The following is a 23,397-nucleotide window of genomic DNA, read 5'->3' on the forward strand; positions in this document are numbered from 1 at the left end:
CTCCCCCTCCCTCCTCTTCTTCTCCTCCCCTTTCTTCTCTACCTCCTCCTCCTCCTCTTTCTTCTTCTCCTTCTCCTTCTTTCTTCTTTCTTATTTTTCTTCTTTTTTCTTCTTCTTTCTTCCCCTCTTTCTCTTTCTCCTTCTTCTCACCCAAAACCGTAGTTTACATCAGGACTCACTCCTGGTGTTGTAAATTTTACGAGTTTGAACAAATGTGTAATGACATGTATCCATCTACCTTTATGTATCATACAGAATAATTTCACGATCCTGTGAAACTAAAATCCTCTGCCCCATCTACCTATTTGTCCTTTCCTCCTTCCTAAACACTGGAAACCTCTGATCTCTTTAGGGTCTCCATAGTTTCGTCTTTTCCTGAATGTAATATAGTTGGAATCATATAGTATGTAATATTTTCAGATTGGCTTTTTCACTTAGTGATATGCATTTATGTTTCCTTAATATTTTTCATGGCTTGATAGTGCCTTTATTTTTAGTGATGAATAATATTCTATTGTCTGAATATTTGTTTATCTCTTCATCTACTGAAAGACTTGGTTGATTCTAATTTTTTGCAATTATGAATAAAGCTTCTTTCAACATATGTGTGCCACTTTTTCTGTAAGTTTTCAATTCCTTCAGGCAAATACCAGGGAGTACAATTACTGGATTGTATGATAAGAGAATGTTTAATTTTGTTGAAACAGCTAAAACTAGCTACTGAAGTGGCTATACCATTGTGCATTCCCAACAGCAATGAATGAGAATTTCTGTTGCTCCAATCCTAGCCAGTGTTCTAGGTTTTGGACATTCTTATGGGTGTTAGTGGTATCTTGTTGTTTTAATTTGCATTTCCCCGATGACATAAGCTGAGGAACATCTTTTCCTATGCTAATTTGCCATCTATATATCTTCTTTGTGAGGTATCTGTTGAAGTCTCTGGCCCATTTTTTATCTGGGTTATTTGTTTTCTTTTTCCTCTTCTTCTTCTTCTATTATATATTATAATATATAATATAAATACATATTTCATTATTATTATTATTATTTTGGATAACAAATGTATCTTTTGCAAATATTTTTTCCCAGTTTGTGGCTTGTCTTTTCATCCTCGTGACAGTGTCTTTCACTAGGCAGAAGTTTTTAATTTTAATTAAGTATGGCTTAGCAATTCATTCTTTCATAGAACATGTTGTTGGTTTTGTATTAAAAAGCCACCACCAAACCCAAGAAACCTAGAGTTTCTTTGAAGTGATCTTCCAGGAGTTTTATAGTTTTTCATTTTACATTTTGGCTAGGATTCCATTTTCAATTAATTTTTGTGAAGGGTTTAAGATCTGTGTCTAGAGTTTTTCTTTTTTTGCAGGTCTATAGCCAGTTGTTTCATCACCATTTGCTAAAAAGAATCTTTTCTTTATTATATGGCACTTACTTCTTTGTAATATTGCTTGACAATTGTTTGAGTAAACTCTGAGCCCAACATTGGAGCTCGAACAATGCTCTACCAGCCGAGCCAGCCAGGTGCCCCAGTAGTTGGATGTTTTTATGTTTATGCATTTTTGGGTGCAGGACACATAATTAAACTTCAGATAATAATTCTTTAATTAGCTATTTAATCAATGAATTGACTGAACAAATGTCCATATAAATTTAGATCAGTTACATAAATATTTCTACTAAAGTGTTGCTTTGCATATAAATGACCCTTTTTACTACACCGCCACTACAGGGTGATTCCAATCAGAGTGTATGGAATTTTTCCCATGTTTGGAATTCATCAGTTTATTTTAGTTGAGAGAATTTAAAATATAAGCCATTTTCTTATTATAACCTTCCATAACTCTGAGTTTTAAATGAATATTTTTGTAACTGCAGAATGATGAGCTGCTACTAATGATTCATATTATTGCCATCCATTGGTATAAGATATAGGAGAATATCTCTAGAACTACATGTATGTTAATTCATTGTCATTGCAGATTGGATGCTAACTTGGACTATGCTTACATTGTTTCTTTCCACTTCAGAGTCAACTCAGTCAGGTACCTGTACATTAAATTATCCGTAAAACCAACTTCCACTCAAGCCTCACTTAATCTTAACCTTACATATAATTCTTTATTTTTGACACATTCATTAGAAATAATTTTGTTAATTATATTTTCTTATATCTAGTACTAAGCATTTATTTGAGAATCTAGTAAATGTGACATACTGTTCCAGGCACATGGAATATGACAGAGAACAAACCTACTTTTCCTGCTTTCAAGAACCTTACATTTTAGAAGGAGTGGGTGGCAGGGGAGAAAAAATAGATACATAATGTGATGGGTGATGAAAAGTGTTAGGGGATATTATGCAGGATGAGTGGGCAAAAAATGAATGTGGAATGCTATTCTAAGGTAGTCTGCAGAAGTCTCTGTGATATGATGATATTTAAGGAAAGATCTAAAGGAAGTAAAGAGGAGGACCTCAGTGGATATCTGAGATTAAACCATTCCCTGTGGAGGGAACTTACAGTAGCAGTTCAATGGGTTCAAAGAACAGCAAGGAACCGAATGTAGTTGGAATAAAAGGAGCAAAAGGGAGAGGTGGGAAATGAGATCAGAGAACTAGCAGGGTCCTCCCAGGTTACATACAGTCTGCAAAACCACTAATAAAATTGGTTTTTCACATGCTATCAGAGAATTTTGAGTAGAGGAGTTCTACTTCATGACTCTGGGTCTATGTTGAGAATGAAGATGAGGGAAAAGAGAAGCAAAGGAATCTATGGTAATGATCCAGTAAAATATAATGGTGGCTTGGATCTCAGGGAACGTGGTTAAAATGGCATGAAATTGTTACATTTTTGATATATTCAAAAAGTGGATTGTTAGGATTTGCTTTATTTATTTGCTTTATTTTATGTGGAGTATAGAGAAAAGATATAGGTCAAAGTAGTACTTAAATTTGTGTCATGAGTCAATGGAAGTTTGGTGTTTCCATGTACTTAGATGAAGGAGGCTGAGGGAAGAAGCTGTTTCAAGAGAAAAAAAAATAATTTGCTTTTGGACATGTTATATATGAAGTTTTAACTTGTTAAACATGAAATATATGAACTGTGGTGAAAAATGTGAGCTAAAAATGTAGATTTGGATCCAAACAACATATATGTATTATTTAAAGCCTTTTAAGAGTGGAAAATAGAGGGGCGCCTGGGTGGCTCAGTGGATTAAGCCGCTGCCTTCGGCTCAGGTCATGATCTCAGTGTCCGGGGATCGAGCCCCGCATCGGGCTCTTTGCTCAGCGGGAGCCTGCTTCTCTCTCTCTCTCTCTCTCTCTGCCTGACTCTCTGCCTACTTGTGATCTCTCTCTCTGTCAAATAAATAAATAAAATCTTAAAAAAAAATAAAAAATAAAAAATAAAAAAAAGAGTGGAAAATAGAATGTAGTTGAGTGTCACTGGAGTTGAAAAGATATCTACAGGTTCAACTCCTGAACATTGCAACCAAGAAAACTAAGAAAGAGCAACCAGCGACTAAGGAAGATACCAGAAGATATTATCTTGAAGGTCAAGTGAAAATAGTGTTTCAAGGAGGAAGTTCTCTCTGGATCAGTGAGTACAGATGTATCAAACACTTCTCATAGCTTGGGTAGGATCATATTTTTGAAAAAAAATTTTTTTTAATTTTTTAATTTGGTGAGTTCACTGTAAGAGAGAAGCCGGGACCATATTAGCTAGCAGGATGTTATGTTTGGGTTCATTAAACTTAAATTTTAATGCAGCCAATAAAAGTAGGCAGCTACAGGTTATTCCTAATGCAAAGTTTCTTATCTCTCCTGTCCCCTGTACCTTCTGCCTTGGGACAGACTACTTCCTATAGTTATAGAGTTTCTGTGGGATATCATGTTTAACTGACTCTTCTATCTCTTGCAGAACCAAATGGGTTCTGCGGGGTTTCTTTTTCCCTCGACACTGGCTATCTTTTTAATTCTGTCAGTGAGTAGAGTTTCCCAGTTGTACCCCCAAACCAAGTTCTTGGCAGCTCCATTGGGTTGGATTGTAGGATGTCTCGGTGATTAGGGTCTGTATAGTGGATTTGGTTAGGCACACTGGAAGGTCAAAAAAGCTGAGTCTTTCCTGTGTCTTATAGCAGCGTACAGAGGCTCTGCCAGCTAGCCCTGACAGCTTCAATAACCATGATCCAAATTCTGTGCCAGGCATATACCCAACATCTGTAGCAATGCAATGCCTATGAAAGTACCAGCCATGATGGTTAAATTGTCCTGCAAGCCAGTTGTCAAACTGGGGCACACAGCCTTTTCTGCAGTTTACCATCTGCTGGTCAACTTCTGGTTTTTGCCTGACATCATAGCCACACTGAGTGTTGATGACATTTTCTGCAGGATCTTTAGTACAATAGGAGAATGGCATCCCGCATTACTTTGACTCATGTTGAATCTGTGCATTTAAAAAAATATATTATTTATTTATTTATTTGACAGATAGATAACAAGTAGGCAGAGAGGCAGGCAAAGAGAGGAAGGGAAGCAGGCTCCCTGCTGAGTGGGGCTTAATCCCAGGATTCTGGGATCATGACCTGAGCCGAAGGCAGAGGCTTTAACCCACTGAGCCACACAGGTGCCCTGAAATCTGTGCATTTGAAGGAAATATTTAGGTTCCAATCATCAACTACAGAAGCCTCATGGAACTGCTGCTATTTCTGAAGTCTATGCAGTTCTGCAAATCTATGTCATCTTTGTATGCTCTGATGCTGTTTATAAAGAAATACAGCTGGTCTTTGATCCAGAGAATTTTTTGCCACTAGTTTGAGTACTCCTTTCTAATCGTGTGAAAATCAGAATTTTTGCTTTTGTGTGTGGGAAAGTGAAGTTCTTTGGCTCATTCTTGAGTCTGCAGCCACAGGGGTCTTCTGTGTTTCATCCAGAGCACCTGGATCCAGACCAATCTTTATTATGTCTGGCATGGCTCCTGCTTATTTGGGGTCCAGCTTTCTTTCTCTGAAGAATGACATTGGAATGTATATTGCACTTTTTTTGTGATCTTCTATAGAGGAAACCCTTATTGTTGGTGATAAAAGAAATTAGCACTACACAATTTATACTTATATTTATATATTTAATATATAATATACATTTGATATATATTTAAATATATATTTAATATATATAACTTATATTTATATTTATATATTTATATATAAGCAATATAAAAGATATTTTATATCTTTATATTTTATTTTGATAGAAGAGAAAAAACAACCCTCAACTAATGAAAGTCAAAATTGTCATGTAATAAATTAATTGCCTGTAATTGATCATATTTGTGATAAGATTATTGAATTTCAAGTTAGGACCAATTTCATAGATACATTATTTCATATGACTGCTAATCTCTGGTTCCCTCATAATTCAACACAGTGATTTATTATATAACATAGCTTCTTTCGTTTGTGGGAAAGTTCCATCCCTAAATACCTTCTATGACTCAGGGAACATTTGAGATCCCCTCTGGTAATTCAAATTGTGTTGCAGTGGCAACACATCAAAATGATTGTGAAATAGCTTGTCTTTGTAAGTCATTGCAAAATGTGTAGCTAATGGTCACAGAAGGGGAAAGATATACTTGAAGTATTGCAAATCAGATTCTTTCAGTGTTCAGGCTCAATCTTAAGATTAGAAAACTGCAGCAGTATATCAAACTTGAATAAGAGAATAAAATATTTATTAAAGAATAAGGAAAACCCACTCTTCTTTAACAGAACAGAGATCTTTGTGTCATTTTTTCCCCTTCATCTTTCCTACTTCTTTTCTCCATGATTCCTCTTGGCTTATTTTGGCTTGGTTTTAGAATGAATAGAGGAAAACATTGAAGAAAGTGTGATTTACTTCATCTTTTCCACTGTTGCCTTGCCAAACCACAGCCAGAAAAAGCGCTCTTTGCCTCATTTTCAAAAGCAAATTATAACCTCATCAGTTTTAATAATAATATTTAAATGCTTATTATGTTACACAATTTTACAAGGAACTCATTCAGTCCTCTGAGAATCCCATGAATTATCACATTTTACAGATGAGAAAATTGAGGATTGGAAATGGTGTATAATTTTTCTATGATTAAAATCTATCATTATAACTATGAATTTATTAGTTGTAGGGTTTTATATTTCTGGTTTCACAGAGGTTATTATACCAAATAAATATAATCACCTCTTCCTTACTATATAAATTCAGAAGTTTGAAGGGATTTTTATGTAAAGCATACATTTTTTGAGATGTAAGTGGCACATAACATATTAGTTTCGGATGTACAACATAATGATTCAATGTTTGCATACATTGCAAAATGAACACATAATAAGTCTAGTTAACATCCATCACCATAATGGTTATTTACGTTCCTAAAAGTGCTAGATGCTATGTGCTGTGACATTCTCAAGCAGAGCAGTATTCTAATTAGCTCCCAATTTCAGGCCAGAGAGGCATGTTGATAATTTCAGAGCAAGGTGGAATAAACTGTGCTCAAATATGGGGGTCATGGTCTCATATGGAAAAGGAGTTTAGGCAGGTGCATGGGCTCAGGCAAGGCTTCCTGGGTACAGTGACACTTGGGCTGAATTTGGAGGATGGAAAGGCAGTGATAAGAAGGATGTGGGGGCACCTGGGTGGCTCAGTGGGTTAAAGTCTCCGCCTTCAGCTCAGGTCATGGTCCCAGGGTCCTGGGATCAAGCCCTGCATAGGACTCTCTGCTTAGCCAGGACCCTACTTCCCCCCCCCCTGCCTGCCTCTCCGCCTACTTGTGATCTCTGTCTGTCAAATAAATAAATAAAGTCTTATAAAAAAAAAAAAAAAGAAGGATGTGGATTGGAGCAGGGAGGTAGAAGGTGACATACAGGGTGCTATTGTGTTGCTATCACTCCTAATCTCTGGATGAGTGAAAGGCCATCACAATCAAAGGAGAACAGATAGATCCTGCTGAGTTTGGTTTTTGCTTTGAACTGGCCAGAGGGAAGAACAATCAACTATGGCACATAGTTATGTGGTGGTGTTTTTTTTTTTTTTTTTCTTTTTTCCCCTGATTCAACCTTTAGACTCTGTCTCATTCAAAACTCAGTCTAAGATTTCTAATTATTGTTGGAGATGTGAGTACTCTTCACTTAGAAAAACAGCTTTACTGGTGATGACTTTTGTCAAAATCAGTTTCAGCTCTGTGGAGCAGAATGTAGAGTTTACCAGCTTAGGAAACTTGGAACTCAGGATGCCTGGGTTGAAATCCTGGTTTTACCTGTTCTCTTTTGTCAAGGAATTCAAGCTTCTTTTGCCTCTGTTCTCTCATCTATAAAATGGAGATAATACTAGTGATAGGATTCTGTGTGTATGGAATAGGAAACACATATGAAGAATACAATGCCTGGTACATTGTCAGCATTCGACAAATATTAACTTCTTTATTATCCAATCACAAAACTAGCTGTAATTGTAGCAACAAGTGAATAGAATCCTGTATAAACCAGGGAATGGTAAGTCTGGGACAGACAAATGTATGTTCCTGGCTTTGGGTATGAATCCTTTGAAGATGACTATAGAATGAAGATGTCTAAGAGAGAGCATGAGCAGCTCACACTTTATCTGTGTTGTTAGTAGTTAAGCATTCTAACAGTGGGTGGGATGCGTTGGGGCAGTCGTGCAGGTTAGATAACCCTTAGCCAGAACAGCTTATAGTGGCTGGGGCAATAGAGGTGATAAAATAGGACTGGGAGTGAATCCAATGGGATCCTAACAGCCGGGAGTAATGAGAATAAAAAAAAGAATCCTCTCCTAGGATAGCAAATAGCTAAAATCTTAGTAGAGAGCCGGCATCAAATAGATCCAAGAGCATTGTTGCTGTATGTGGTCTGTGAAGTCATTACAAAAGAGAAAGGAAGCTTTCTTACATAAGAAGTAGTAAAATCCTGGCTGTACCATGAGACTTATGAGAACCCAGCCTAACAGAGCAAATGAAAAATGAGTGCTTGGGGTTGGCTCTTTCCCTCTAGGCACATCTGTTGCCTCGGGCAAGATAGCTTCCATGTCTCTCAGTGATCTCAAGGGTAGCCTGAGCTTCCGAATATGCACTTCACAAGCTTGCTGTAAGAATGGGCCAAAATAATGTCTGAAAAATTATGTTAACTTCAAAGTGTAATACAGATGTTGCTGTTTTTGTATTGTTTTTATTCCCTCTATCTCTTGAGAGTTTGTCCTTATTCTACATGTCTCTTTAGAGGAGAACTTTGTTAATATTTCCTAAAGTTTTTAACTCTCACTCCACATACATGCTAGTGACTTCAGCAGAAAAAAAAAAATATATATATGTATATATATATATATTCTTTTTTTTCCCTCTTCAAAGACCCTGTTTTACCTGGGGACTGACATCTCTAAACTGGATCATTCAGCCATTTGATTTTTATGAAATTGAAAATGAATTAGAGAATTTGGGCAGTGCTCTTGTGTTGGGGAAAAAGTTAAAAACCAGGGGCTGGCTAGTTATTTTCTGTTCGAATTGCAGTCAGAATCACTGTGGTAAGAGTTTGGGCTCAACTGATCTTATTTATTTATATTTACTAAACTGGTCGAATTTCATATAGATTGAATCAGAATACCTTCCCCTCTTTGAAGTTTGGCAAAAAATATTAATCTACTTTGGATCTTGCTCCTATCAAAGAAAAAGAATTTATCTTTAAGTCATAAGAAATAGGAAATCATGAGGGACTACTCTTACAGGATGATTGTTTCATGACCTCCAAATTGTAAGTAGTCATTTAAGCTAGTAGCAGTGATGGCATATTTTCATTTAGCTGTTTTCTATTGCTAAAAATCTTACAACTAATATTCTCTGGTGGCTGCATTTAGTAATGTGCAAAAATGGTTCATACTTGATTGAATCCCACTGGCTTAAGGATAAAAAGAGGCTATGGCCTTTCCTTGAACCACATTTGCCTGTTTTTCAGGTCCACTCACACTTTAATTCAGCGATTCATAGTGTATTATTGGTAAGTTAAACATGTTCATAAGATGCAGCCTTTACTTTAGATTATTTTCTAAATTCTTATCTTAATAATCAAATATTATCATATAAGCTATGCATATAAGGGGGAAATATGCACGGTAACATATTAGCATCCTCAAAATACAAATAATCCCACTGAAATAGCAGGGTTTTACTTTTTCCAAATGATATATGCATTTTTGTTTACATATCCTTCAGTTGTCTTCCAGAAAGGCAACTTTTATTTAACTCTCATCAAGCAGAGAAAGACAACTATCATATGATCTCCCTGATATGAGGAAGTGGTGATACAACATGGAGGCTTAAGTGGGTAGAAGAAGAATAAATGAAACAAGATGGGATTGGGAGGGAGACAAACCATAAGTGACTCTTAATCTCACAAAACAAACTGAGGGTTGCCGGGGGCAGGGGGTTTGGGAGAAGGGGGTGGGATTATGGACATTGGGGAGGGTATGTGATTTGGTGAGTGCTGTGAAGTGTGTAAACCTGGTGATTCACAGACCTGTACCCCTGGGGATAAAAATATATGTTTATCAAAAATAAAAAATTTAAAAAAATAAATAAATAAATAAATAAATTAAAAAAAAAAAAAGAATGAAGTATTTTGTGGCTTCAGTAAGGGGTATTCTCAGCCTTTTAAATCTTTTCAGATCTGAGTCATGAACAATTAAATCTTATTGTTATTTTTATTTATTTTTAAAACAACTATTATGAATGAGACTATTTTTCATTATGTTTATTTGATAATCATATTTCTTTTTTATTGCGGTATAATTGACATATAAAATTCTCTTGGTTGGGGCGCCTGGGTGGCTCAGTGGGTTAGAGCCTCTGCCTTTGGCTCAGGTCATGATCCCAGTGTCCTGGGATCGAGCCCTGCATCGGACTTTCTGCTCAGCAGGGAGCCTGCTTCCTCCTTTCTCTTTTACTGCCTCTCCACTTGTGATCTCTGTCTGTCAAATAAATAAATAAAATATTTTTAAAAATAAATAAATAAATAAATAAATAAAATTCTCTTGGTTTCAGGTATACAACATAATGATTCAATATTTGTATATATTGTGAAATGATCACCATAGCAAATTTAGTTAACATCCACCACCATAAATAGTTAACATTTTTTTCTTGTGTGCTAATCACATTTCTTATCCCATGATGTGCTTATTTATGTTTCTTCCCCATTTTTCTTTTGAGATATTGGTCTTTCACCTATCTTTTAAACAGATGGTTTCTCTGTATTAATAGGTATTTATGTTTGAGGTCTTATTGTATGTTGGGCAAGTTTGACTTTTTATTTTATTTTTTTTTTTTACGATTTGATTTATTTGAGAGAGAGAGCATGGGTGAGGTTGGAAGGGCAAAGGAAGAGGGAGAAGCTGACTCCCTGCTGAGCAAGGAGCCCAATGTGGGCCTTGATCCTGGAGCTCTGAGTTCATGACCTCAGCTAAGTCACTTAACGGCTTAACAAACTGAGCCACCCATGTGCCCCCACAGGCTTTGACTTATAAAGAAAAGGATCTCCTTTTCTTTATAATCTAAACAGGGAATAGTTGGGTTCTTTCAGAGTTGTAGAGGTTCTAAAAAAACTGCAGCATATGAAACCTCAGCATATGAAAATCATGTTTCAGAATTATGAGTTGGGACTTCTTTTTTCCCCATTCAAAAGTTCTATGTGGATTTTATGGTCTCTCATTGATCAGGAATTCTACTGTGAAAGAATTATAGTTTTTACTTTTTGAAAAGTTTAGTTGTACTTACTTGGCTAATTTGTAATTTTTGGTTCATGGCACACTCTCCTCATTGGTCCATGCCTTGTCTGCTTTTATTTAACTGGGAATTTATTTCTTTATTTGGTTATTGTGAGTAATGTACTGAACACTAATGAAGCATCTCCCCTAAATAAAACCATATCATGACAATGATCTCTGTCTAGCACATATTTGCTTCCTCTCTCCTATTCATTTGCCGCCAACTACTCAAGCCTGGAGCACTTGCAGGGGTAGCATGAGGTTCTCTGGCAGGACTTACCCGCCTCCATGTACTATAACATAATTGCTGCAAAGTCACTCTGAAGATTTTGCCAATTTGTGAATGAAGGATACTTTAGCAATCAGCCTGATCATTTTATAAGTCAGTCTTCGGTTAGTGTCTCTTATACCTACAATTAGTTTGAAGAATTGGAGATTCCGATTTGTCGTGATGAAGATCATGGATGGCTGACCAGGACTGACACTCCTTCCAGCCATTAGTGAGTTGAAGCCAGAATCTTTTGGTGACTCTCTGAGTAATGTAGTTTTCTTTGAAGAATATTTTGAATCTGCTCTCTCCACTCCCAAACTGAAAAACCACTTGTTCCCAGAATTTAGGTCATGCTTGTTATCAATACTGTTATCCCCACATTTGTTCATTTAATGATACAGAAGTGTAATATTACCCTGCACTTCCAATAAAGGGTGAAAATAGAACAACAAAAAACCCCACAAAAACTATAAATACTCAGCTTTCCATAATATAAAATATATTTCCATATATATATGGAATATATATAACAAATTTATAATATATAATATATCATATTTATAACATATATTTCCATATATAATATAATATGTCCATATATATATAATGTATATTATCTATATGCATTTCTTAAAAGTATATTTTTGGTCAGTTGTTTTTAATTTTTAAAAACGATGATTGCACTATATGTAATCTTCAGGAGAATGTCTTTTTCACTTACTATTATATTTCTAAGATTCACTCAGATTCTTTAGTGTCTCTCTAGGTCTTTTTTTAAAAAAAAGAATAAATCTTTTATAGTGACAAATTTATTTTGTGCTTCCAAGTGTTACTCATTTTTCTGATATGATAAAAAGAAAGCAGTCATTGAAATTTCAGAGATTCACTGACAGAATATCTCATATAAGGACTGCTTTTGTAAGGCTTTTACCTGAATAGTGTTTTCAAACTCATGATAGAGGACTTTGTTTTGTTTTGTTTATCATTTCTATTTAAATAATACAACTGGTTAGAACTGAGAAACTAAAGATTAGCTTTCCCAACCAACATTTTTCGACTATACTGCCCATAATTATCTCAGTGTTTTGTGTAGACTGCATTCCTAACTATTGCATAAAAACAAGTTTATGACCATTTGAGACACATTTATAGTGTTAAGCTCATGTGGTTTGTCTTACACAAGGCATAATTTTTTTCACATTCACTTTAAGCAACTATGTTTTAAGAATCTATTAAAATCTGACACATATGGGCCTTTGAGCCTGTTTATTTGCTTAATTTAATTAGTTCTAATTAGACAGCATACACCAATTAGATAGATATTAATTGATTGTGAAACATCTGTGTCACAGAAGTAAGGCTGAAACTGTGCTATTTTCCTTGAATCTTTCCCTAGATAGCCATAACACTAAGTTTTCTAATGGAAAAGGATTTTAATACCTATCTTGTCCAGTGGTTCTCAATTCTGTCTGCATATTAGAACTCTGGAGAGTCATTACTCTGATAGAACTTATTCATAACAATAAGAAACTGGAATAATGCAGTTGACCATCTATAAGGTAATGGATAATCTTGTGATATATTTGTAAAGTGGAATATTACCTACCTATGAAAATCAACATATTGAGTAAAGAAAGCCAGACACAATAAAATGCATAATGTATGATTCCATTTATACAAAGGTTTAAATTATGCCAAACTAAGTTACTGTAAGAAAATTGGATCATTGGTTTCTTGGAACAGGGAAGGGAGGGTTGAATATAAAATGTCAAAAGGGAATCTATTATATGTTTATAAAAAATAAAAAATTAAAAAAATTAAAATAAAAAAAGGGAATCTACAAAGAAAATTTCAATGTTCCATATATTTTCCAATATTTTATTATGAAAACTTTCAAATATACAGCAAGGGAAAGGATTTTACAGTGAGCATTCGTATGTCTGTAAACAAGATTCTACAATCAACATTCTACTGTTCTCCTTTCGTTACAAATCTATCCATTTAGTCAAGTCTCTATCCACCTACAAATCAAACTATTATTTAGGTTCCTTTCAGAACAAATTTAAGACATCAAGATACTTGCTAATATATACTTTGGGGTAGATATCATTAACTGGAATTCAATATTTGTTTACAGTATTTTTTATTTTGAGCAACATTTATATATAAGCAAATGCATAAATATTAACTTTACATTCACTGAATTTTGGTAAATGCATATATCAGTGTAATGCAAATCCCCATGAAGCTGTAGAACATGCCTACTACCACAGAAGATTTCCTTGTCCTCTCTTCTCATATATTTCCACTCCAAATACTCTTAGAAGCAATCATTGTTCTGTTTTGTTTTCACAGTAGGTTCCTTTGTCTGTTCTATAATTTCAAATAAATGCAATAATGTAGCATGTACTTGATTATGTCAAGCTTCTTTCATTTCTTTTGAAATTCATCCATATTGGTGTACTAAGAATCCATTTGTCTCTGTTGGTGAGAGCTACCCTGTTGCATGAATATATCAGAGTTTATCTGTTTTGTTTATAGATACTTTGACTATTTAAAATTAGAAATATTGGTGAATATAGTTTCTTTGAACATTTTGTACAAGTCTTTCTGTGAATATGTGTTCTTATTTTTATTGGAAAAATACCTACAAAGAGGAATTATTTGTCACATGACAAGGGTATATTTAGTTTTACAAGACACTGGCAGACTTCTTTCTAAGGTATTTATGCCTTTTTACCTTCCTACCAACAATGTATGTGAGTTCTAATTGCTCCACAATCTCACTGGTATTTTTGTAAGTTTTTGTTTTTTGTTTTTCTTGTTTTGTTTTTTTTTCCTTAACTTTGGGTATTCTGGTAGGCATGTAATGGCATCTAATAGTGATTATAATTTTCATTTTCCAATAAATAATGATTTTAGCACTTTTTATACTCAATTCTTGGCCATATACTCAATCCTCAGTCCATTTGTATATTTTATTGTTCAATTGTGGGAATTACAAAAGGTTTCAGTCCTTTGTCAGATACATATTTTGGAATACTTTCTCTCAGCTTGTCACTTAATTATTTATTAATTGATAAATTTTTATGAACTGAGATTTAAATTGTAGTGAAATCTATCAACTTTTATTTTATAGTTATTGTTTTCAGTGTCTTTCTCAAAAATGTTAATTTCTGATTTATGAAGACATTATTTTATGTTTTCTTCTGTATTTGTATTTCTTATGTATTTGATTTTAGCTTGAGAATTATCTCTTTTTAATTTTTTTATGGTACTCTGCTCATCAGTCATGAAGAAAAACAAGGCAAGACGAAGCAATAAAGAATGCCAGAAGAATGGAGAGATTACATTTTTAAATTAACTGCTAGAGGAAATTATCTCTGAGAAAGTAAAATACAAGCAAAGACCTTTGATTTCCTAGGGACACACCATTTAGTCACATCAGAGAAAAACATGCTAGATATAGGGAACAGCAAATTCACTGAAGGACAATGCTCCTGGGTTTTTGAGGAAGCAGGGAGGCCAATGCAGCTGTGAGAGAGACAGGGAGTCTCTCTCTGAGAGCAGAAGAACACCAGGGGAGTTCTTTGCATCTCAGGGATCATCTGAAGGACTTTAGTATATTCATCTGAATAGGATGGAGATATGTTTCAGGACTTTAAACACAGGAGTGATATGATCTTACTCGACATTTAAAAAGACACCTCTGGGTGCTATAATGAGAATCGATTCTAGGAGGGAAAGGATGGACCAAAAATGCCTTTTAGGAGGGCAGATAAAAGCAAATAGTGTGTTGGACCCATTTGGCAAGGGTGAAGATGATGAAAAATAGTTGGATATTAATGGATGTTTTTAATCTGATAACTGATTGATATGAATTGATTTCTCACTATTTTCTTAACTTGTATTTCCCTAATTATGAAGTTCAATTTTTTCCATCAGTAACTTATTTTGATGTTCTTTATAATCTATCAATATGACTTTGTATCACTTTGTAGATATATTTTATGTATTCTTCATCCAAATAATTTAATTATATTTATCTTCAATATTATCTTTCAGAAGTGTGAATTCTCTTCTCACAGTGCGTGTGAAATACCTTATGTACTAGTCTTATATGTGAAATAATACTTCATATGTAAAATAAGTGCATTTAATATATTTGTTAGTTTTAATATACTATTTAGTAATATATTTCTTCCATAATTTCTGGTTTGTGATTATTTACTTTCTCCTTTTCCTTCCTTTTCTTCCTCTTCTTCTTCTTCATCTTCTTCAGAAATCCTACCTAATGTCAAGGTAGACATACTGAGATTTAAAATAAGTGGCATTTATTTAACGGTAAAGTGGCAGGTGGTGAGAAAACTGGTATCTTGATCCAGAAAGCTGAAAATGCCTGTTGTAAATTAAGAAAACAGTGTGATGTGTGGTAAGTGTCCAGGCTCATGTTCTTTATATGGAGATATAGTTTTTCTTGTACCATTTGTTGAAATTACTTTGGATAATTAATTACTTTGTTGGCTTTTTTAAAAAATCTAGAGATCTTGTAAGGATCTTGTATGGATTTATTTCTACGGTTTCTAAGTCTTGAGACAAAGTAGTAGTAGTTCTCCAATATTGTTCTTTTTTTATGATGGCTTCTGACATTATTTATATTTTAAAAATATTGGAAAAGTTTATCAGTTTCTTCAAAATGTTTTCTGGGATTGCATTTAAACTATAGATAATTTTTTTTTTTTTTTAGAATTGGCATCTTAACATACCTACCCATTTATTTCTGTCTTCAATTTCTTTCAGCAAAATTTTGTAGTGTTTGGAATAAAGGTATTGCACCTCCTTTGTCAAATTTATTGCTGAGCATGTTTTTGACACTATCGCAGATCCAATTTTTACAATTTTATTTTGAAAGTTTTGTTGCCTGTATATAAACATAGAGTTAAGTTTCATTTATTATTCTTGTATTCTGTGACCTTGCTTAATTCACATAATAGGCTTAGTAGTTTTCTATATTCCATAGATTTTAATGTAAAAAAAATGTCATGTGTTAATACTTCTTTCTTTCAAATCTTAATAACTTTTATTTCTTTTTTTTATTTTAATGGCTAGTATCTCTAGTATAATATGGATACATTAGTAAGAGAGGGCATCTTTGTCTTTTTCCCAGTCATTGTGGAATAGCATTCAATATTTTACTTTAATATATGTGAGAGGAGGCCTTCCTCTTGGTGTGGGTCCACACTTTGATTTGTAGGTTATCTTTATTCCAAAAGTCACATAATCACACATCACCTTTAATTTTTATATTCTCTTCCTTTAAAGAGAAAAGTAAATGAGAGTTCCTTGTACTGTTTTGGAACTACGTTGTAAGTATTTAATTACCTCAAAATAAGAATTTAAATAAAAATATATTACTATTTAAGATGAAGGTTAATCTGTTGTAAAAATATCCAAAAATGCAGTGGCTCAACAAAAATAGTAGTTTATTTCTCTCTCATTTTAATAGTCTATGGCAAGTATGTGTGTGTGTGCTCTTAAGAAGTCAGGATGGCAGCGTGTCTCTGCTGTCCTTAATATTTGACTTTCAAGATTGCCTCAGGAAAAATCATTTCTATCCATCAGGGTAAAAAAGAGAGAAGCAAGTCCTGAACGATTGATCATCTTTAAGTGGATGGTAAGTGGCACGTAATACTTGTGCTCACATCTCAGTGATGAGATCCTGTCCTGTAGCCATAATCACTGGGAGGGAGAGTGAAGCCTATCATATCCAATCATGTTTCCATGTGTACCCAGCTAGAGGGTGAATAGATCTGGGTGACAGGCAGTGCTATTCCACAGAATATTTTATAGTACAATCATAATAAACACTAAAAGCTACTATTACTGTCTAAAATTTGGAAGTAAAAGAAAGTAGAAAGAGTGAGAAGAAAATATAAATATAAACATACAACTGAGGATGAGGAGACAAAGGAATATTGTTCATAAAAATAGGGAATCATGCTAAGGGAGATAAACATTTTAAGACAGAGGGGTCAAATAAGATAACTAAGAAATCATAATTGTAACCGTTACATCCGCTAAACTAGCTTAGCCACTAATAACCCTCACTGCTAACCTCTGCTAATCTTTTGGGTGTTAGCTGATGCTATATATCAAATCCCGTTGAGCTCATTAAACATAATTACTTAGACACAGAGCCTTACTTCAGTAATCCACATTACAGAGGCAGACACACACCAATACTCTATAAGTGGAGATTTGTTTTATCTATGATAGTTATGGTGGAATTATGATGCATTGCAATTAAGCATTTTTTTTGCAATACTTTAGTCTCAAGTTTTGAGTTCAAATACCACTTTAGCTACATCAAAATTTTAATGTGATGCTGTCAATTGGATTATATTTCAATATTTGCAATCTAGAAGAGTAAAAATGGGTGAAATTATTATTTTAAATTGGTTACAGATGTTTTCTGATTTATCTTTGGAGAAGGTTAATGTTTATTTGGGGGAAGAAATATTGTAATGACCTTTTGATTATGTAGAAGTAGAGCCAAAAAAATTTTGTGAAATGGAAGTATTTAAACCAGTGAGGAGGCGAATTATCTTACATAATGGTGTAAAATGTTCTTTCTTGTCAGGGTCTCATTTTAAAGGATTATGTCTACTGTGGGTAAATTCTGGACTTAAGCTTGAAGGTCAGTAAGGGTGAGGAGAGAGGCTTATTCTATACATATACATATGAAATCATGACTGGTTGAGGCCTGCAGATTAGGGCGAGGAAACTAAGTGAAATTCTAGATATGAAATTTGAAAGGCCATGGTCCATGGATATACAAAATCTAATTTTTTCTTGCTTCTTTTTGTCAGCATTGCTGCAGTGTCCAAGCCTTCAGCCAGAAGATATATATAGCTAGAGGTATAGACATATAAGTATAGGTATAGGTATATGTATAGTTATAGTACGTGTATGCATATACTATGTATATATGTGTGTGTACATATATGTACATATTTATAGTGTACATATATCTGTGTATAACACATACATAAGTATGTACATATATACAAACTATATTAATATGGCATATAGTATTAAATTATTATATGTATATTCAACATATACACATAAACATGTGTCTACATATATATGCATATTAATTTTATTTTTACTCAAAGTACTTCAGGGAGAGATACACATTTTTGGTGAAAGCCACTTGAGTATGCTCTAGAAATGTCAGACCAATTCATTTAGAGAAATTTGTAAAATAGACTTCTGTTCTGAGAGGAAGACACAACTTCAGTCATTTCTTGCAAAGTGCTGCAGCATGGAGAGACTACAGGGTAGAAATGTCCACCTTCACCAGGGAAGAGGGACCTCTGTCGATTTGGGGTGTTTGGGAAGCTAGAGGTTACATTCAATTTCACATATTCTTGTGGGGAAAATGTAATAGGAAGACTATTGAGATTGGATTCTCACAGGATGTGGTCACTAAGGCTAAAAGTTAGTCAGACATAAGTTTTGGATGATAATAGAAGTTGGTCCACTGTGCCTGGGGCAACTTTCTAGGGCCATTGATTTTTCAGGAGAACTTCGCTTGCTTTGAATTGCTCTTTTCGGCCCCCTTTAATGGTTTACCCTATTAGATCATGGCCATCCAGGATAATCTCTCTTCTGACTAAGTTAGCCATTGAATTTGGAGCCTTATGGCTTTCCAACCAATTAAGTCAGTTTGACCTAGTAAATTAAAAGATTAAAAGAAAGAAAGAAAGAAAGGCTGACAAAGCACTTCAAACAGAATATAACTTGGAGGGATTGATTCTTTGAAAGTATAGTCATATTATAGTAATCACTCATTTTATAATAGGTTATAATGATTACCTAATTCATTGATTTATTTCTTAAAAGAAGAACATTCCATTTGAAATTTGAATTAAATGGCAACATACTTGTACATTGTACTTGTGCAATATAAAAATTAAAATCATCGATTAAATTAATGGTAACTATTTAATAGTGATTAGAACAGAGTGTTCAGGGCTAAGAAACTAAACTTGCAAGTATAAATGCATGACCACTGTGGCTTAAGAAAATCTTCACGGGGGCTCCTCAGTGGTGCAGTCGGTTAAGCTTCTGACTCTGGGTTTGGGCTCAGGTAGTGATCTCAGAGTCATGAAATGGAGCCTTGAGTAGGGCTCCTTGCTCAGCAGGAAGTCTGCCTGAGATTCTCTCCCTCCATCTTCTTTTGCCCCTAGCTTGTATGCACAAGCATGCTTTCTTTCTTTCTCAAATAAATAAACAAAATCTTAAAAAATAAAAGGCTTCACTGTACATTAACTGTTTATTATGAGCTGGATCTTATATTCAGGCAATGATAATACCTGGGTACTTATGTTGTGACTGGTATAATTATAAGTATTTAAGTGTATTATTCCATTTAATCTTTTAATATCCCTTTGAGGTAGATATTGTTATTATTTCCAGTTTGCACATGAGAATTCATGTAACTTGACCAAAGTCTCATACTAACTAGTCGTGGTACCAGAATTTAATGCTTGGTAGGCTGACTCTTGAGTCTACTCTATATGTCTTCCAGAATAAAAAAGAAGAGACCTTCCTAAAGATCCATTTATAGTTGTTACATGTATTTTGATAGTAAGTATTTAGTGATCCTCATATCACTCAGGAGAAAGTCTTACTTAGTATAGTTTAGACTCTGAGTTTTTGTTTCTTGGGTTTTTTTGTTTTGTTTTGTTTTTCCTACTGAGAACTGAGTTCTGGCAAACAATCAGAAGAAATATATGATTAATTCCTTTTTTTTTTTAAGATTTTTTTTATTTATTTGACAGAGAAAGATCACAAGTAGGCATAGAGTCAGGCAGAGAGAGAGAGAGGAGGAAGCAGGCTCCCTGCAGAGCAGAGAGCTCGATGCGGGACTCGATCCCAGGACCCCGAGATCATGACCTGAGCCGAAGGCAGTGGCTTAACCCACTGAGCCACCCAGGCGCCCCTGATTAATTCCTTTTTAATGGACAATTATATTTTCAAATATGAAAAGTATAAAGAAAGTTTCTTGAAATTTATTTTTTATTTTTATTTTTTAAAAAAATTTTATTTATTTATTTGAGAGAGACAAAGAGAGAGCATGAATGGGGAGGGGCAAAGGGAAAGGGAGAAAGAATCTGAAGGAGACTTTGCACTAAGCACACACCCCGACAAGGGGCTCAATCCTGTGACCCCCTCAAGATCATGACCTAAGCTGAAACCAAGAGTCAGATGCTTAACTGACTGAGGACCCAGGTATCCTCTTGGCATACTACATTTAATAAAGATATAAACAAATATACATTTTCCCTTCAGCTGTATTTGTTTGTAACTTATTTTTATGGTCTTTTTTAAAAAAAGTATTTTATTTATTTATCTGACAGAGATCACAAGTAGGCAGAGAGAAAGGGAGGAAAGCAGCCTCCCTATTGAGCAGAGAGCCTGTTGTGGGAATCAGTCCCAGGATCCTGAAACCATGACCTGAGCTGAAGGCAGAGGCTTAACCCACTGAGCCACCCAGGTGCCCCTATTTTTATGTTCTTTACAGGAAAAAAAAAAAAAAGCTGAAGCACTGGAGTATTTTTTTTTTTTTTATTTTCTCCATAACTCTTCACTCTCCTCTTGTCCAAACACCTTGATATATTGCGTACTCATCTCTGTTGGTGTGATAATAACATTTTGGTTTCTGTTATTTCTGAAAAAAAAAAAAGAAAAAAAAAAGGTGGGGTTGTGATCTAAGCCTTATGCTGCTTGGGGCAGCTATAGCTGACAAGAAGTGACATTCTCCATGTTGACATTATGTTTTTTAGACAAAGCACTGAAAATGTGGCAATGACATTAGCATTAAATAATAGATTTTGTAAATCATCAAGGCAGTATGAACTGGAACTCAGCGGCTCTGGACAAACTACATATTAAAAGCTTACATATAGATGATTCATCATTAGAGTGAACCAAAGTCCCAGCACAAATGGAACTGAAGACACTACCTAAAGCAGGATAAGTAATCATCAAAGATTATATTTATCAGGTACCCAGCATAAAGTTTAAGCAAATAACATTATCCTTGCAAAGCTTTCCAGACCTTAATGCCTAATCTCTGAATGTTAGCAGACTCATTTAATGTCTGCAGTTGATTTTCTCTTTAATTTTTTCCCATGTCATGTTGCTTTTACTTTAAATTTTAAGTATCATCAAAATTTGTGGTTTTAACTACCTCTATTTTTAAGTTAGCTAAATTTGCAATGAGCATAGCATTAACGTATAGACTTACATAGACTTGTAGAATCACTATGTTGTATACCTGACACCAATATAACATTGTACAGTAATTATACTTTATTTAAAAAAAAGGATAAAAATAATTCTAAATTCAAATTCATTCAGATTTTTATCTCTTCTTTTCCAAAGTATTTCATGCTTTTAAAATGTGTATTTCATAGCATTTCCCTTGGTTTTTGATATAGTTTCTCAAGTGAAGCTGAGCTTTGAGCTGGTAACTAATAAATTATCTACCAGGGAAAATGAGGGGGTGGGGTAGGGAGAAGAGTGGGGAAAAAAAACCCAGATTTTAACCATTTGCTTAATTAGATATTTAATAACTTTGGGGGAGAATGTTACAGTGATAAGGATATAAAAATTTGTCTTGCCTGACCCAGATGTTGAAAGATTTTTGCTGTATGTTTTTCTGTATTTGAGAATTTTCAAGAAGATAATTTTTCTACATTTTATCTTGCATTTTATTTTCTTTCATATGTTTCATTCTTCAAATCCTGTAACAAATGTCATGTTCTATTATTTTAGTTTTTACTTTCCCCCTTTGGCCTTCAAGTGTATTAATGGAAACCCTGCCTGTTCCCATTTGCTCATCGTCTCAGCTGAAGTCACCAGCCTACCTCTTTACCAGTTTAGCTCCTGTTGCAAGGTGGGGTCTGCTTTCATTTTGCCCCCTTTTTATTAATGTTTCTCAAATATTGGTGCTTGAATCCAACTAAAGATTAACTAAATCAGGACTATATAAGCAACTAAACTAAATTCTCCATAGACGATTAAATGTACATACAGGTTTCTGAATTACTGCTTTGACTGAAAACTAGGTCTCTCCTCAAACATGTTTTCAAAATATTTCACCTTCTAAAAAAATCTTTTGTCTTTAGAAGGTCTTTTTGAAACACCAAAAGCTGTTACTATTTTTGTAATTAAGTATTGCTGCTTCTAAAACATTTATCTTTCACCTATTTGTAAAATGCCTCTTTCAGAAATTGAGGCTCATGCCCACTGGATTTATCACTTTTTTTCACTCTCCCCTTTTGCTATCTTCTGTTAACTTCCAGGTCAATTCCTTCAATTCATTTCAATCTCAGAAACGGGTTCACAATTTTTTTTTCTCACACTAACTTCCTGCTGTAATTCTAGGATTCTTCAATATCCCTTACCTGAGAAACATGTCATCCTCCCTTTGTTAATTGGGCTGGAAGCCAATGATTCTCAACCAGGGAAGGGAGGAAAATTTTGAGATTGATCTTTATATACACTTCTCACAGTCCTCTGAGACCCAAAGTGTTGAGGAAGAATGATCACTTGATCTGTTTATTTGATCTGTGTATCACCATTTTCTTTCTATCCATTATATGCTCTCTGTCCTTTTCCATGATTTTGTTCTTTTGCTCTTCATTCTGAAAACTGTTCTCTACATCATTGACATCCCCTATTTCATAGACCAGGTTTGTGTTCTCAAGATTGTCAGTTCTCTGTTCAACTCATGGAGAGGAACAAATATATTTTATCTTACCTCTGGCTCTTTCATGGTGTAGTCTCTACACCTCAATGGGGTTTGTCCTTTATATTCAGAAAAGTGCTTGTCTAAGTCAAGGTAAGACTTAGCAAAGTCAAGGGGAAGGAGTGTCAGGAAACAGGTGTATAGTGCATAGGTTTTCAGAGTCCCGTTGCTGCACATGTTGGCCCAACCCTGTATAACTGCCCAAGGTTCATTCTTAGTCTGTTGAGGCCATAGTTGCTGCAAATGGAAATCTCTTCTCATTTCAGGAGAGTGGTCAATTTTGCCTCATGCAGCTTTGCCACATTTTGAAAATCTGAATTTAAAAAAAAATGCTCCCGGCCTATGAAATTTCTATAGATGTAGTTCCATGTTCGCTACCAATTTTTGGCCTGGCTTCTCATCTATCCTCAATGTCCACTCATTTCTTTTCAAGATTTCTTTTTTTTTTTTAATTTTTTATTTTTTATAAACATATATTTTTATCCCCAGGGGTACAGGTCTGTGA

The 23,397-nt window shown here is 34.5% G+C and overlaps 1 pseudogene; it reads right to left on the reverse strand.

The window, feature by feature from the left end:
• Window positions 1-4,127: 4,127 nt before the first annotated feature.
• On the reverse strand, window positions 4,128-23,069 carry LOC132018652 (tetraspanin-5-like; annotated as a pseudogene).
• Between the last annotated feature and the right edge of the window lie 328 nt (window positions 23,070-23,397).

This window comes from Mustela nigripes, chromosome 5 (assembly GCF_022355385.1).
Source record: "Mustela nigripes isolate SB6536 chromosome 5, MUSNIG.SB6536, whole genome shotgun sequence".
Lineage (NCBI taxonomy): Eukaryota > Metazoa > Chordata > Mammalia > Carnivora > Mustelidae > Mustela > Mustela nigripes.